The sequence below is a fragment of the Palaemon carinicauda genome, chromosome 38 (assembly GCF_036898095.1).
Source record: "Palaemon carinicauda isolate YSFRI2023 chromosome 38, ASM3689809v2, whole genome shotgun sequence".
In the NCBI taxonomy this organism is placed as follows: domain Eukaryota; kingdom Metazoa; phylum Arthropoda; class Malacostraca; order Decapoda; family Palaemonidae; genus Palaemon; species Palaemon carinicauda.
Window position 1 is genome coordinate 10,627,902 of NC_090762.1, and position 10,000 is coordinate 10,637,901.

Genomic DNA, 10,000 nt, shown 5'->3' on the forward strand with positions numbered 1-10,000 from the left:
TATATATATATATATATATATATATATATATATATATATATATATATATATATATATATATATATATTCTTCTTTGTCTACATCTTTTCCCAATTCTATGTGGGGTCGATGTTTCTGGTCAGCTTTCTCCATCTACCTCTGTCCCACACCTCATCACCGCTTAATAATCCCTTTGATCGAAGGTCATCCTTGATACAGTCCACCCACCTTCGCTTTGATCTCCCTCTCCTTCTCGTTCCCTGTACCTCCATTTCCATCACTCTCCTCCCAATATACTGTTCATCTCATCTCATGACATGACCGTACCACCTCAGTCTACTTTCTTGGATCTTATCTGATAGTTTTCTAACTCCTGTGGTACCCCTAATTACTTCATTCCGTATCTTATCTCTTCTAGGCCTATATACAGTAGTTCACGTGGTGAAATGGCTTGTGTACCACTATGATCAGCACAGCTGTACTAGTCAGGGCACCCATACTAGGTTGGTTTCCTGTGAGTAGTTATACAAAAGTCTCCCACCATTACCAGTCCGTAGTTGGCCTGCTCATCGATAAAAACTAGCCAAACCCCAGACATAAAAATGTTCGAGGACTTTGTTCTGCAATGAACTAGAAACGGCTGTATATATATATAATATATATATATATATATATATATATGTGTGTGTGTGTGTGTGTGTGTGTGTATATATGTATATATTTGTACTGTATGTGTGTGTGTGTTCTAATGTGTATGTATGAATCGGAGTGTTCTATAAGTTAGGTATGTTTAAATCATTCGAGGAAATTAATAAGAAACAAAGCTTTTGAAGACATTTTGGACTAATTTCCTCCATTTTCAGCTATTCAAAGATATAGATTATTCTATTAAGATTTAGCTGTCACAGCCGTCTAGTCTCTTTATTTGTTACGAGAGAATTTTCGTTTTTAAAATAATTTTTTGACATCTAATTTCTTTGGTATCGTTTAAAATATGAATATGAATAAATATTTCAGTTCATGTGGAGAAAATTGTAAGTTTTTTTTTTAAAGAAATGCGTGAGTAAATGAAGGCCCTTAAAAAGAAGAAAATAAAAAGATGCGAGGAAAAAGCTGTAAAAGAACTATTAGCGTTACCCATAAAAATTCACTCATCCGTTTTCTTTGAGTAGCTTCTCTAGCGCTCACAGTACGGCGTCTGTTTCAATCGCCTTATTGTAACAGAACATAGAGTCGAGAGTCTCGCTATATATTAGAGGATTTTCGTACTAAAAATGCCAGCGTTAAGTAGTTTTCCTCTTTCGATTCCAGACGGGCCGCAGGTAAACATACGATGAAAGCTGGAGTGGCCTGGAAGATAGTACACGAGTTGTGTGTTGCCAAAAAACAGCGTGATTTTTACCTTTGTTTTGTGATAAATAACACAACTGGCCATGTAATTTCGGAAGCTGAACACGGGAATGTTATCGTGAGTACTCCGAGAAGTTTTTTGTACGGAATATTGTTTATATTTGCCCCGTTTTCGCTATAATTTGCTTGTGATTGAAGATTTGTAACCTCTCATTTTGGAAACAAACCAAGTAAAATCGATTAACCGGGAGCCTATTGCAAATTCAAATGTAAGATGACATTCGTTATAGTGTTTCTTGAACGTTTCTTAAAGACTGGCGATTGAAAAGGATATTTTCTACCGACCGATCGGCTGTTGTCAGTGTAAAAGGTGAGGATCTTGTGAGTTGACTCGTGGGGGAAAGCTGGTTCTAAAGTTGTGACTTCCGCTTTTAGTTTTTTTTTCTTATTTTCTTTTTTTTTTAATCTGTATACGATTGTGGCAGGGTTCCCCCGATCTACAAATTGCCCATTGATTTATTAATTTATTTTCCTTGGATTCTGTTATTATCTGGGCCACATTTTTTAGGGAAATTGAATACTATATCATAGCATTTACAGTATTAGGTAGGGTATTGCCGATATCATAGCATGTAACAGGTAGGGTATTGCCGATATCATAGCATGTATCAGGTAGGGTAATGCCGATATCATAGCATGTATCAGGTAGGGTATTGCCGATATCATAGCATGTATCAGGTAGGGTATTGCCGATATCATAGCATGTATCAGGTAGGGTATTGCATGTACTACATTCAGGACAATATGAACCTACTGGTATTGATTACGGAATTATGTTGCCATAAGCATATTAGTGGTATTACGCTGTTACTGATTTATGTATGAATAAGGTATGGAATCAAAATTGATTTTGTCTAAAGAGGTCTTAAGCTATTTATCGTTGTCATGTTAAAAAAATACTTAGTATTTTATACAATTTGCGTGGACATTTCTTATTTTCACTTGCTCAATAGTCTAAGGCGTTCGGTTGTTAAAATATAGCTAATAGAAGACAACTACATTGAAAAACAGTTCTTGTGTATTTTTTCACAGTAACAAACGACTTATTGGAAATCCTAATCGTATATATATACAGGAAATTTTGACTTGAATTTAAATATCGTTTCTTACTATATAAGGTACTCCTCCAATAATCACCAGATAAGGTTTTCTTTAAACTTCCTTGTTTGCTAGTTTTCCAAATTTCACTTTTTTAATGTTTAAAAGAACAAGATAAGTTATTTTAGTTGTTTATGAGAGGAACTTCATTTAATGTATTAACTAATGCACTTATTGATTGTTGTGATTCTCTTATAATTGTGAGATGTCATTAGATCTTTTTAAACAAGCTAACTGGAAATCATATGTTTTAATAACCACAGCCCACAGTTTTGTTATAGTCTTCATTGACATAATTCCCAAGACATATTTACATCTATTAAAAACTAGCATCTTCGAAATCTGGATTCTGCAACCGAACGACATGACAGTGTGGACATTGTAAACAAGTAAGCAAAACTAAATGACCAATTTCGAGATTCACTGTTCAAGTCTGCAATATTTTCACTTGAACATCGTTTTTTAGAGAATATCGCCCGTAAATACCCTGTTAGTAACTAGTCCAAGTTGTTCTTTTTCTCGTAATTAAATGAAATTCTGCCATTTCTTTGATCATTAAGATTATTAAATTAATAAATTCTGGTATATTACAAGAGGGAAGAATACAACGACGTCTACTCGATATGTTCCCAGCAGACATTATAACTCTAATCAATACTGTAGAAGTGAGGTAGGCTATAGTAGTGGTGTTTTAGTTTGTTACACCTATAGCGTATAGTTACAAACTTTTGATTGGTAAGATTAATTTTAGAAGTGGGTTGTATTACACATGTCACTTTTACTAAGAGTAACTAGAGTGGTCCTTGAGGTAGTCGAAGTGCTCGCTTATGGTATGAAGTGATTTGATTGAGTGAATAGTAACGTCTATTGTGTAACAGCTTCCTTACTCCTTCCTTTATTATTCTCCGTAATTGTGCATTTGTACTACTACTACTACTAGTAGTGTAAGCGACCCGTCAAAAATGACGGATATACACACAGTTTCAACCCTTCCCACCCTTTCCTCCTTTCTTAACTACGACATGCTAGTTTGGGCAATTTTTGGGAGTGTTGTTTTCCGAGTTATTATCGTTTAGCGTTTCAGGAACATGTGTGTGTATATATATATATATATATATATATATATATATATATATATATATATATATACATGTATATATATATATATATATATATATATATATATATATATATATATATTTATATATGCATATTATATGTATATGTATCTATGTATGTTTATTTTTTTACACTTATTTTGCCTTTTTTTAAGTCATCATGATTACTCGGTCTTAGAAAACAGATTGTGCGTTTGACCCGATACCAATAGCCGAAGAAATAGAAGAACACTTTTCTAGTCATGCAAACATAATTTCAACAGTAGTCTAGTATTAATGAATGTAATTACCTCCGCCATCGAAGTCGGAAGGAGGTTATGTTTTCGCCTCTCTTTGTGTGTTTGTGAACAGTTTACTGGTCACAATATTAACCGTAGAGTAATGCAACTTGCAGGGATTAACTGTTATTATTATTATTATTATTATTGTTGTTGTTGTTGCTGTTGTTGTTGTTATCATTATTACTAGTTAAGCAACAACTCTAATTGGAAAAGCAGGATGTTATAAGCCCAGGGTTCAAACGAGGAGGAAAGGAAATATGGTAATAAGTAAATTATATAAGTAATTAATATAGAATGTAGCATATTAGGTCAGTAACAATGTGGAAATAGATATGTCATTTATAAACTATGAAGAGAGACTCATGTCCGCCTGTTCAACAGGGAGACATTCGCTGCAAGTTTGAACTTCTGAAGTTCCACCAATTAGGAAAGGCATTTCGCAATTTGGTCACAGCTGGAATAAAACTTCTAGAATACTGTGTGGTATTGAGCCTTATGGTGGAATAGGCAAGACTTAGAACTAATTGCATGCCTATACTTTGTACAGTCTGGGAAGAACCAATTGCAAAGGATGGTCAGAATTATGAAAAATCATGCGCAACATACATAACTAAATGAACGATGGGGCCAGAGATTATCATGGTCATGAATAAGAAATTTGATAGATAAGTTTTTATGCAACAAATTAAGATGAGAATCAACAGCTGAAGACTAGACAGGAGAACAATACTGGAAACAAGGCAGATTGAAAGAATTAAAACGACCGAATGTTCTTCTCAAATTCATCTTAAATCTGAGAAAGTGACTATTGTTACATGAGTTTTGAAATGTGCCCGCTATTATCAGGACTCGGCTTCATACAGCCATATCGCTAATCTATCCTTTTATGTTAAAAGTTTGAAAATTTGTAATTCTTGAACAACTATAGTCCATTTCTTTTAGCGATGCATATTTGCACCGACTCGCAGGGGTGCCCTTTTAGCTCGGAAAAGTTTCCGGATTGCTGATTGGTTGGACAAGATAAATCTAACCAATCAGCGATCAGGAAACTTTTCCAAGCTAAAAGGGCACCGCCGCGAGTCGGTGCAAATATGCATCATTAAAAGAAATGGACTATAGTTAGTAATCTCGAAAAAAAAATCGAAGTGATACCGGATAGCCAGTCAGTATGCAGATAATTATATTAAATCTGCTATGGGGTCTACTATGTTGTAGGTAAAGTGATCTACGGGAAATGATGAAGGGCAACTGTGGCATCCTGATTTTACTTGGTCGTAGTGCTGATTTTAACACAGTTGTGCTTGAACTGCTGCTTAAAAATTTACGATCCACTGGTATACAATAGAAGCTTTTGAGTATCTAAAAGATTACTTGGTTGGCAGATATTACAGTACTGTGTACGATTTGGAAACTTGCTCATCATATGAACTATCAAGCAGAGAGGTACCTCAGAAGTGTACTAGACCCTATCCTGTTTTGTATCTAAAAGCAGTGAGGTACCTCAGAAGTGTACTAGACCCTATCCTGTTTTGTATCTAAAAGCAGTGAGGTACCTCAGAAGTGTACTAGACCCTATCCTGTTTTGTATCTAAAAGCAGTGAGGTACCTCAGAAGTGTACTAGACCCTATCTTATTTTGTATCTAAACAATTGGTCTATCAAAATTACGAGCCATGGAGTGAAGTTCAAGCAATTTGCAGATGATACACAATTTTACTTCTCTGCTCACATTCTTACTACGTTAGGAAATGGATGAAAATTAAACAACTAAAACGAAATTGAAATGAAACCGACAATTAAACAACTAAAACTAAATTAAAATAAGTTTATGGTGGTAGGAAAGGAAAATGATCTAAGAAACTTGGTGATATCCACATGAATATTAATGACCAAGGTTCTCCAAATATGGAAGACACTCACAACAAATCCAGCTATTTTTTAAAATCCTGATTTACCTGATTAGTTGATGGAAACAAGATCTAGACAGAAGCTTTTTGCAGGCACGCAATGAAAGCTGGTAACGATAAAAGAAAAGCAGGCAAGTCATTCTAATTCTCAAAGATGCCAAGAAAAGGGTTGTTTATGAAAACCCTGATGTAAGCAGCTCTTCTAGGAGAAGGACACTCCAAAATCAAACCATTGTTCTCTAGTCTTGGGTAGTGCCATAGCCTCTGTACCATGGCCTTCCACTGTCTTGGGTTAGAGTTCTCTTGATTGAGGGTACACTCGGGCACACTTCTATCTAGTTTCTATTCCTCTTCTTTTGTTAAAGTTTTTATAGTTTTTATAGGAAATATTTATTTTAATATTGTTACTCTACATAAAATATTTTATTTTTCTTTATTTCCTTTCCTCACTGGGCTATTTTCCCTTTTGGAGCCCCTGGGCTCATAGTATCTCGCTTTTCCAACTAGGGTTGTAGCTTAGCATTTAATAATGATAATAATAATAATAATAATGTCACAGGTTTCGATATGTAGCCGAATTTGTGACCCAGGTGTAGCACTGAATCGTAATTTGTCTCTCAGTGCTCAAATAAATTATGTAGTAAGAATCACTGGTTATCATCTTAGAGCATTACTTTTGTAAACAAATATCTGGAAGAATGTTCTGTATAGAAACTTGTGATAAACTGTGTTATTGCCATGGTTGACTATTGTAACTTTCTATCACAACCTACCCAAAGTGTAACTTAAGAAGTTACAAAACATGATAAACAAAGGAAGCAAGATTGATAAAAATTTCCCACCCCGAGAAAGGATGACTCCTATGCTAATTGAATTATACTGGCTGAATATCAAAGGCAGTATAGAGTATGAGATATGATTCATCAAGTTATCAGAACCGAACGTCCGAAATATATAAGAGAATTGTTACACAGCGTAGCCAACAAATCGTGTCGACACGTGAATAGTTTCAAGATATTGTAGGTAAGATTCACCTCTACTGTAGGTTCTAGAGCTTCCAAATATATGGCCCCAAGGATGTATAATATGCGTCCACTAAATATAAGAAGAATTAATGATATTAAGGCTTTCAAGAAGTTGAAGACTTGTTTTCTAAGTGCTTTGACAGGGTGGAATACGTTATATGTCACTCTAAATACTTAAGAATGTCTACGGCCATTTGTAATGGCCTACATGGTGCATGGTTTTTTCTTTGGTAACAGGACCAGGAAAGAACCCTTTCCAAGTATAGCAGGTGAAAAAAAAAAAAAAAAAAAAAAAAAAAAAGGCCAGCCCCCACAGGTCCCGCTAGTTTTCGGGTTTACAGTTGCTACACTCACGACCTTTCTTGATCTGTCCTCAGCTGAATATGATACTGTACCCATTCATACCTAGAAGGACCTGATGGGGTAGGCAAAGGTTAATCTGTGAGCCTCCAGAATGTAAGCCCAGTGCCACCCTCCCCCCCTCATATAACACACACACACCTGTGTGTGTGTATATATATATATATATATATATATATATATATATATATATATATATATATATATATATATATATATATATATAGATATATAGATATATATGTGTATATATATATATATATATATATATATATATATATATATATATATATATATATATATATGTGTGTGTGTGTGTGTGTGTGTGCGCGTGCTTGTGTTCGTGTTCTAGAAGTTTTATTCCAGCTGTAACCATATTTTTGGAATGGTCTGCCTTGTCAGGCTTATGATTCATTGTAACTTAAGAAGTTTAAGTGTTTGGTAAAATATTTTCTGTAGAACAAGTTGACATTAAGTCTCGTTTTATAGTTTATATATGACTGATTTATTTTAACATTATTACTGATCTTAAAATATTTTATCTTTTATTCATTACTTATATATAGTTTGTTTGCTATTCCCTTTTCCTCACTAAGGTACTCTCCATGTAGGACCCCAAGGGTTTGTAACATCCTGCTTTTCCAACCAGGATTATAGCTTGGCTAGTAATAATTATATATCAACACACACACACACACACACACATATATATATATATATATATATATATATATATATATATATATATATATATATACATATATATATATATATATATATATATATATATATATACATACATATATATATATATATATATATATATATATATATATATATATATATATATATATATATATATATATATATAAAATGTGTGCGCTTCAAGCGTTGGTCCTGGGAAATTATAGAATAGTTACTGTCATATTCATCCTTTAAATATAATTAGTGAATCGTTAACGAACACTATTTGATGCTTATCTTGTTCCTAATCATTGATCAATCCTTTCTCCAATTTTACACCGCATACGTTACACAAAACCATTCATTCCAACCTTACTGTTTATATTTGTAAAATCTACACTTCTTTTCCTTAAAGGAGAGTTAGCTCGAGCATTCCTTCATATACAGGAACGAAGTCTCTTCCATATCTTAATGTAATCTATAACTAGCCCGTTCTCTCTCTCTATTGTCTTCTTCTTTTAACGTGATTTATCCCATTTGTATGGGGTAAGCCACGACCATCGTTGGTAAGCACGGTTGCCTTCTTCTTTTTACTATGTTTTGGCTTTCTGGGGTAGACCTCGGTAGCGTATGTTCATGTATTGTACCATTCACCAGCGTCCTTCCTCCCAGTAGCGACGGGTAATTCTTATATAAATCCACCACTGCTATTCTTTCACCCTCCATTATAACATTAATTGTTTTTCACAATATTTCACATTTCTTTAGCATAGTAACTCATGATCATTCTTATCTCTCCATTCTTGTAAACTCTTTCAAACTATTGTAATACTTTTTTCATCATCTCACAATTGAAGTAGTTCATCCACTGCTTTTCTTTCTGACCTATTAAACAACTCGCTGTCCATGATGTTGAACATCCATGGCACTAATCAAGACTGGAAAACTTTGGTTTGGTTTCGGAGTGTCCCTCTCCCAGAAGAGCTGCTTATCATAGCGAGTCTGCAACCCTGACGGAGACGGGAATTTGCGTAGCATGCTTAGAGTGCTCAGATGTGTGAGGAGAGAGAGGAGTGTACTACTATTTTCCATTCATCATTTCCCCTTTTCATTACTCATGTTTACTGCTTAGTTACGCCTGATAAGTATCATCTTTGATTATCATCATCATCATCATTATTATTATTATTATTATTATTATTATTATTATTATTATTATTATTATTATTATTATTATTATTATTATTATTATTATCCATGTCGAATTGAGCTGGATTGATTGAATTGAGGTTTTCTGACATTTTGACATCTTAAGCTCTCGAATTGAGAATTTATATGTGAAATACCTACGAGGAGTCGCCATGTTTGCTCTCCCTGTAACTATCTTGGGTTCTTATCATATGTCTATATGGTCAGTCTCTAGGGCAATGTTCTGTTATGATATTTTCACTGTTCCTTGCCTCTATCATTCATGAGTGACCTTTAAAAGCTTAAACGAGCTGTATGGGAAATAATACGTTAAGGTTCATTTGTTTTACGTTGGTACTAGGTTCCACAATCCAGTATCCTTCCTAAGGAATGGCACTTTTAAAGACTTATATATTTTTTTCTATTTTTGTGGATGTATGATAATGGTAACCCGCCAGTTGTTTAAATTAGCCTAGGCATTTAAACATGCTTATAATTACTGTATATCCTTTTTACTCTATACCGTTCAAACTCTCTCTCTCTCTCTCTCTCTCTCTCTCTCTCTCTCTCTCTCTCTCTCTCTCTCTCTCTCTCTCTCTCTCTCTCTCTCTCTCTCTCTCTCTCTCTCATTCTAGGTTGTTTGCTATATCATTTGATAATAAGTTATCATAATACGATATATAACATTCCCTGTAACTTAGAAGATTTTATATTTTAGGATCTTTTATAACTATCATTGCAATCTTAACAGTTTATTTGTTGATGCGCTGTTCCCTTATTCCTGTTTCAACATCAAACCATTTTTCCATTACATAGGACGGATTCATACGAGGTCACGCACATATTTCACAATTTACCTGTAAAATCATGGAAGAACCACCTGTTCCCGAATCTACGTTCAATAGCCTGGTATTTCTTGTACCTTTTCTACTCCGTTTATCATGCATTTTA

The 10,000-nt window shown here is 34.1% G+C and overlaps 1 protein-coding gene across 2 annotated transcripts in view; it reads left to right on the forward strand.

Annotated features, from left to right (window-relative positions):
• The window catches only part of LOC137630091 (protein Star-like), a 66,469-nt gene that overhangs the window by 27,200 nt on the left and 29,269 nt on the right, over positions 1 to 10,000 (forward strand). Inside the window, exon 1 of one of the 2 annotated variants that reach the window (XM_068361573.1) lies at positions 1,281 to 1,447. The exons of the other annotated variant lie outside the window; for it this stretch is intronic. The gene's annotated coding sequence lies outside the window, so the exon portion shown is untranslated. Of the gene's footprint in view, positions 1 to 1,280; positions 1,448 to 10,000 lie in introns of those variants that run through there. 2 annotated transcript variants of the gene reach the window in all.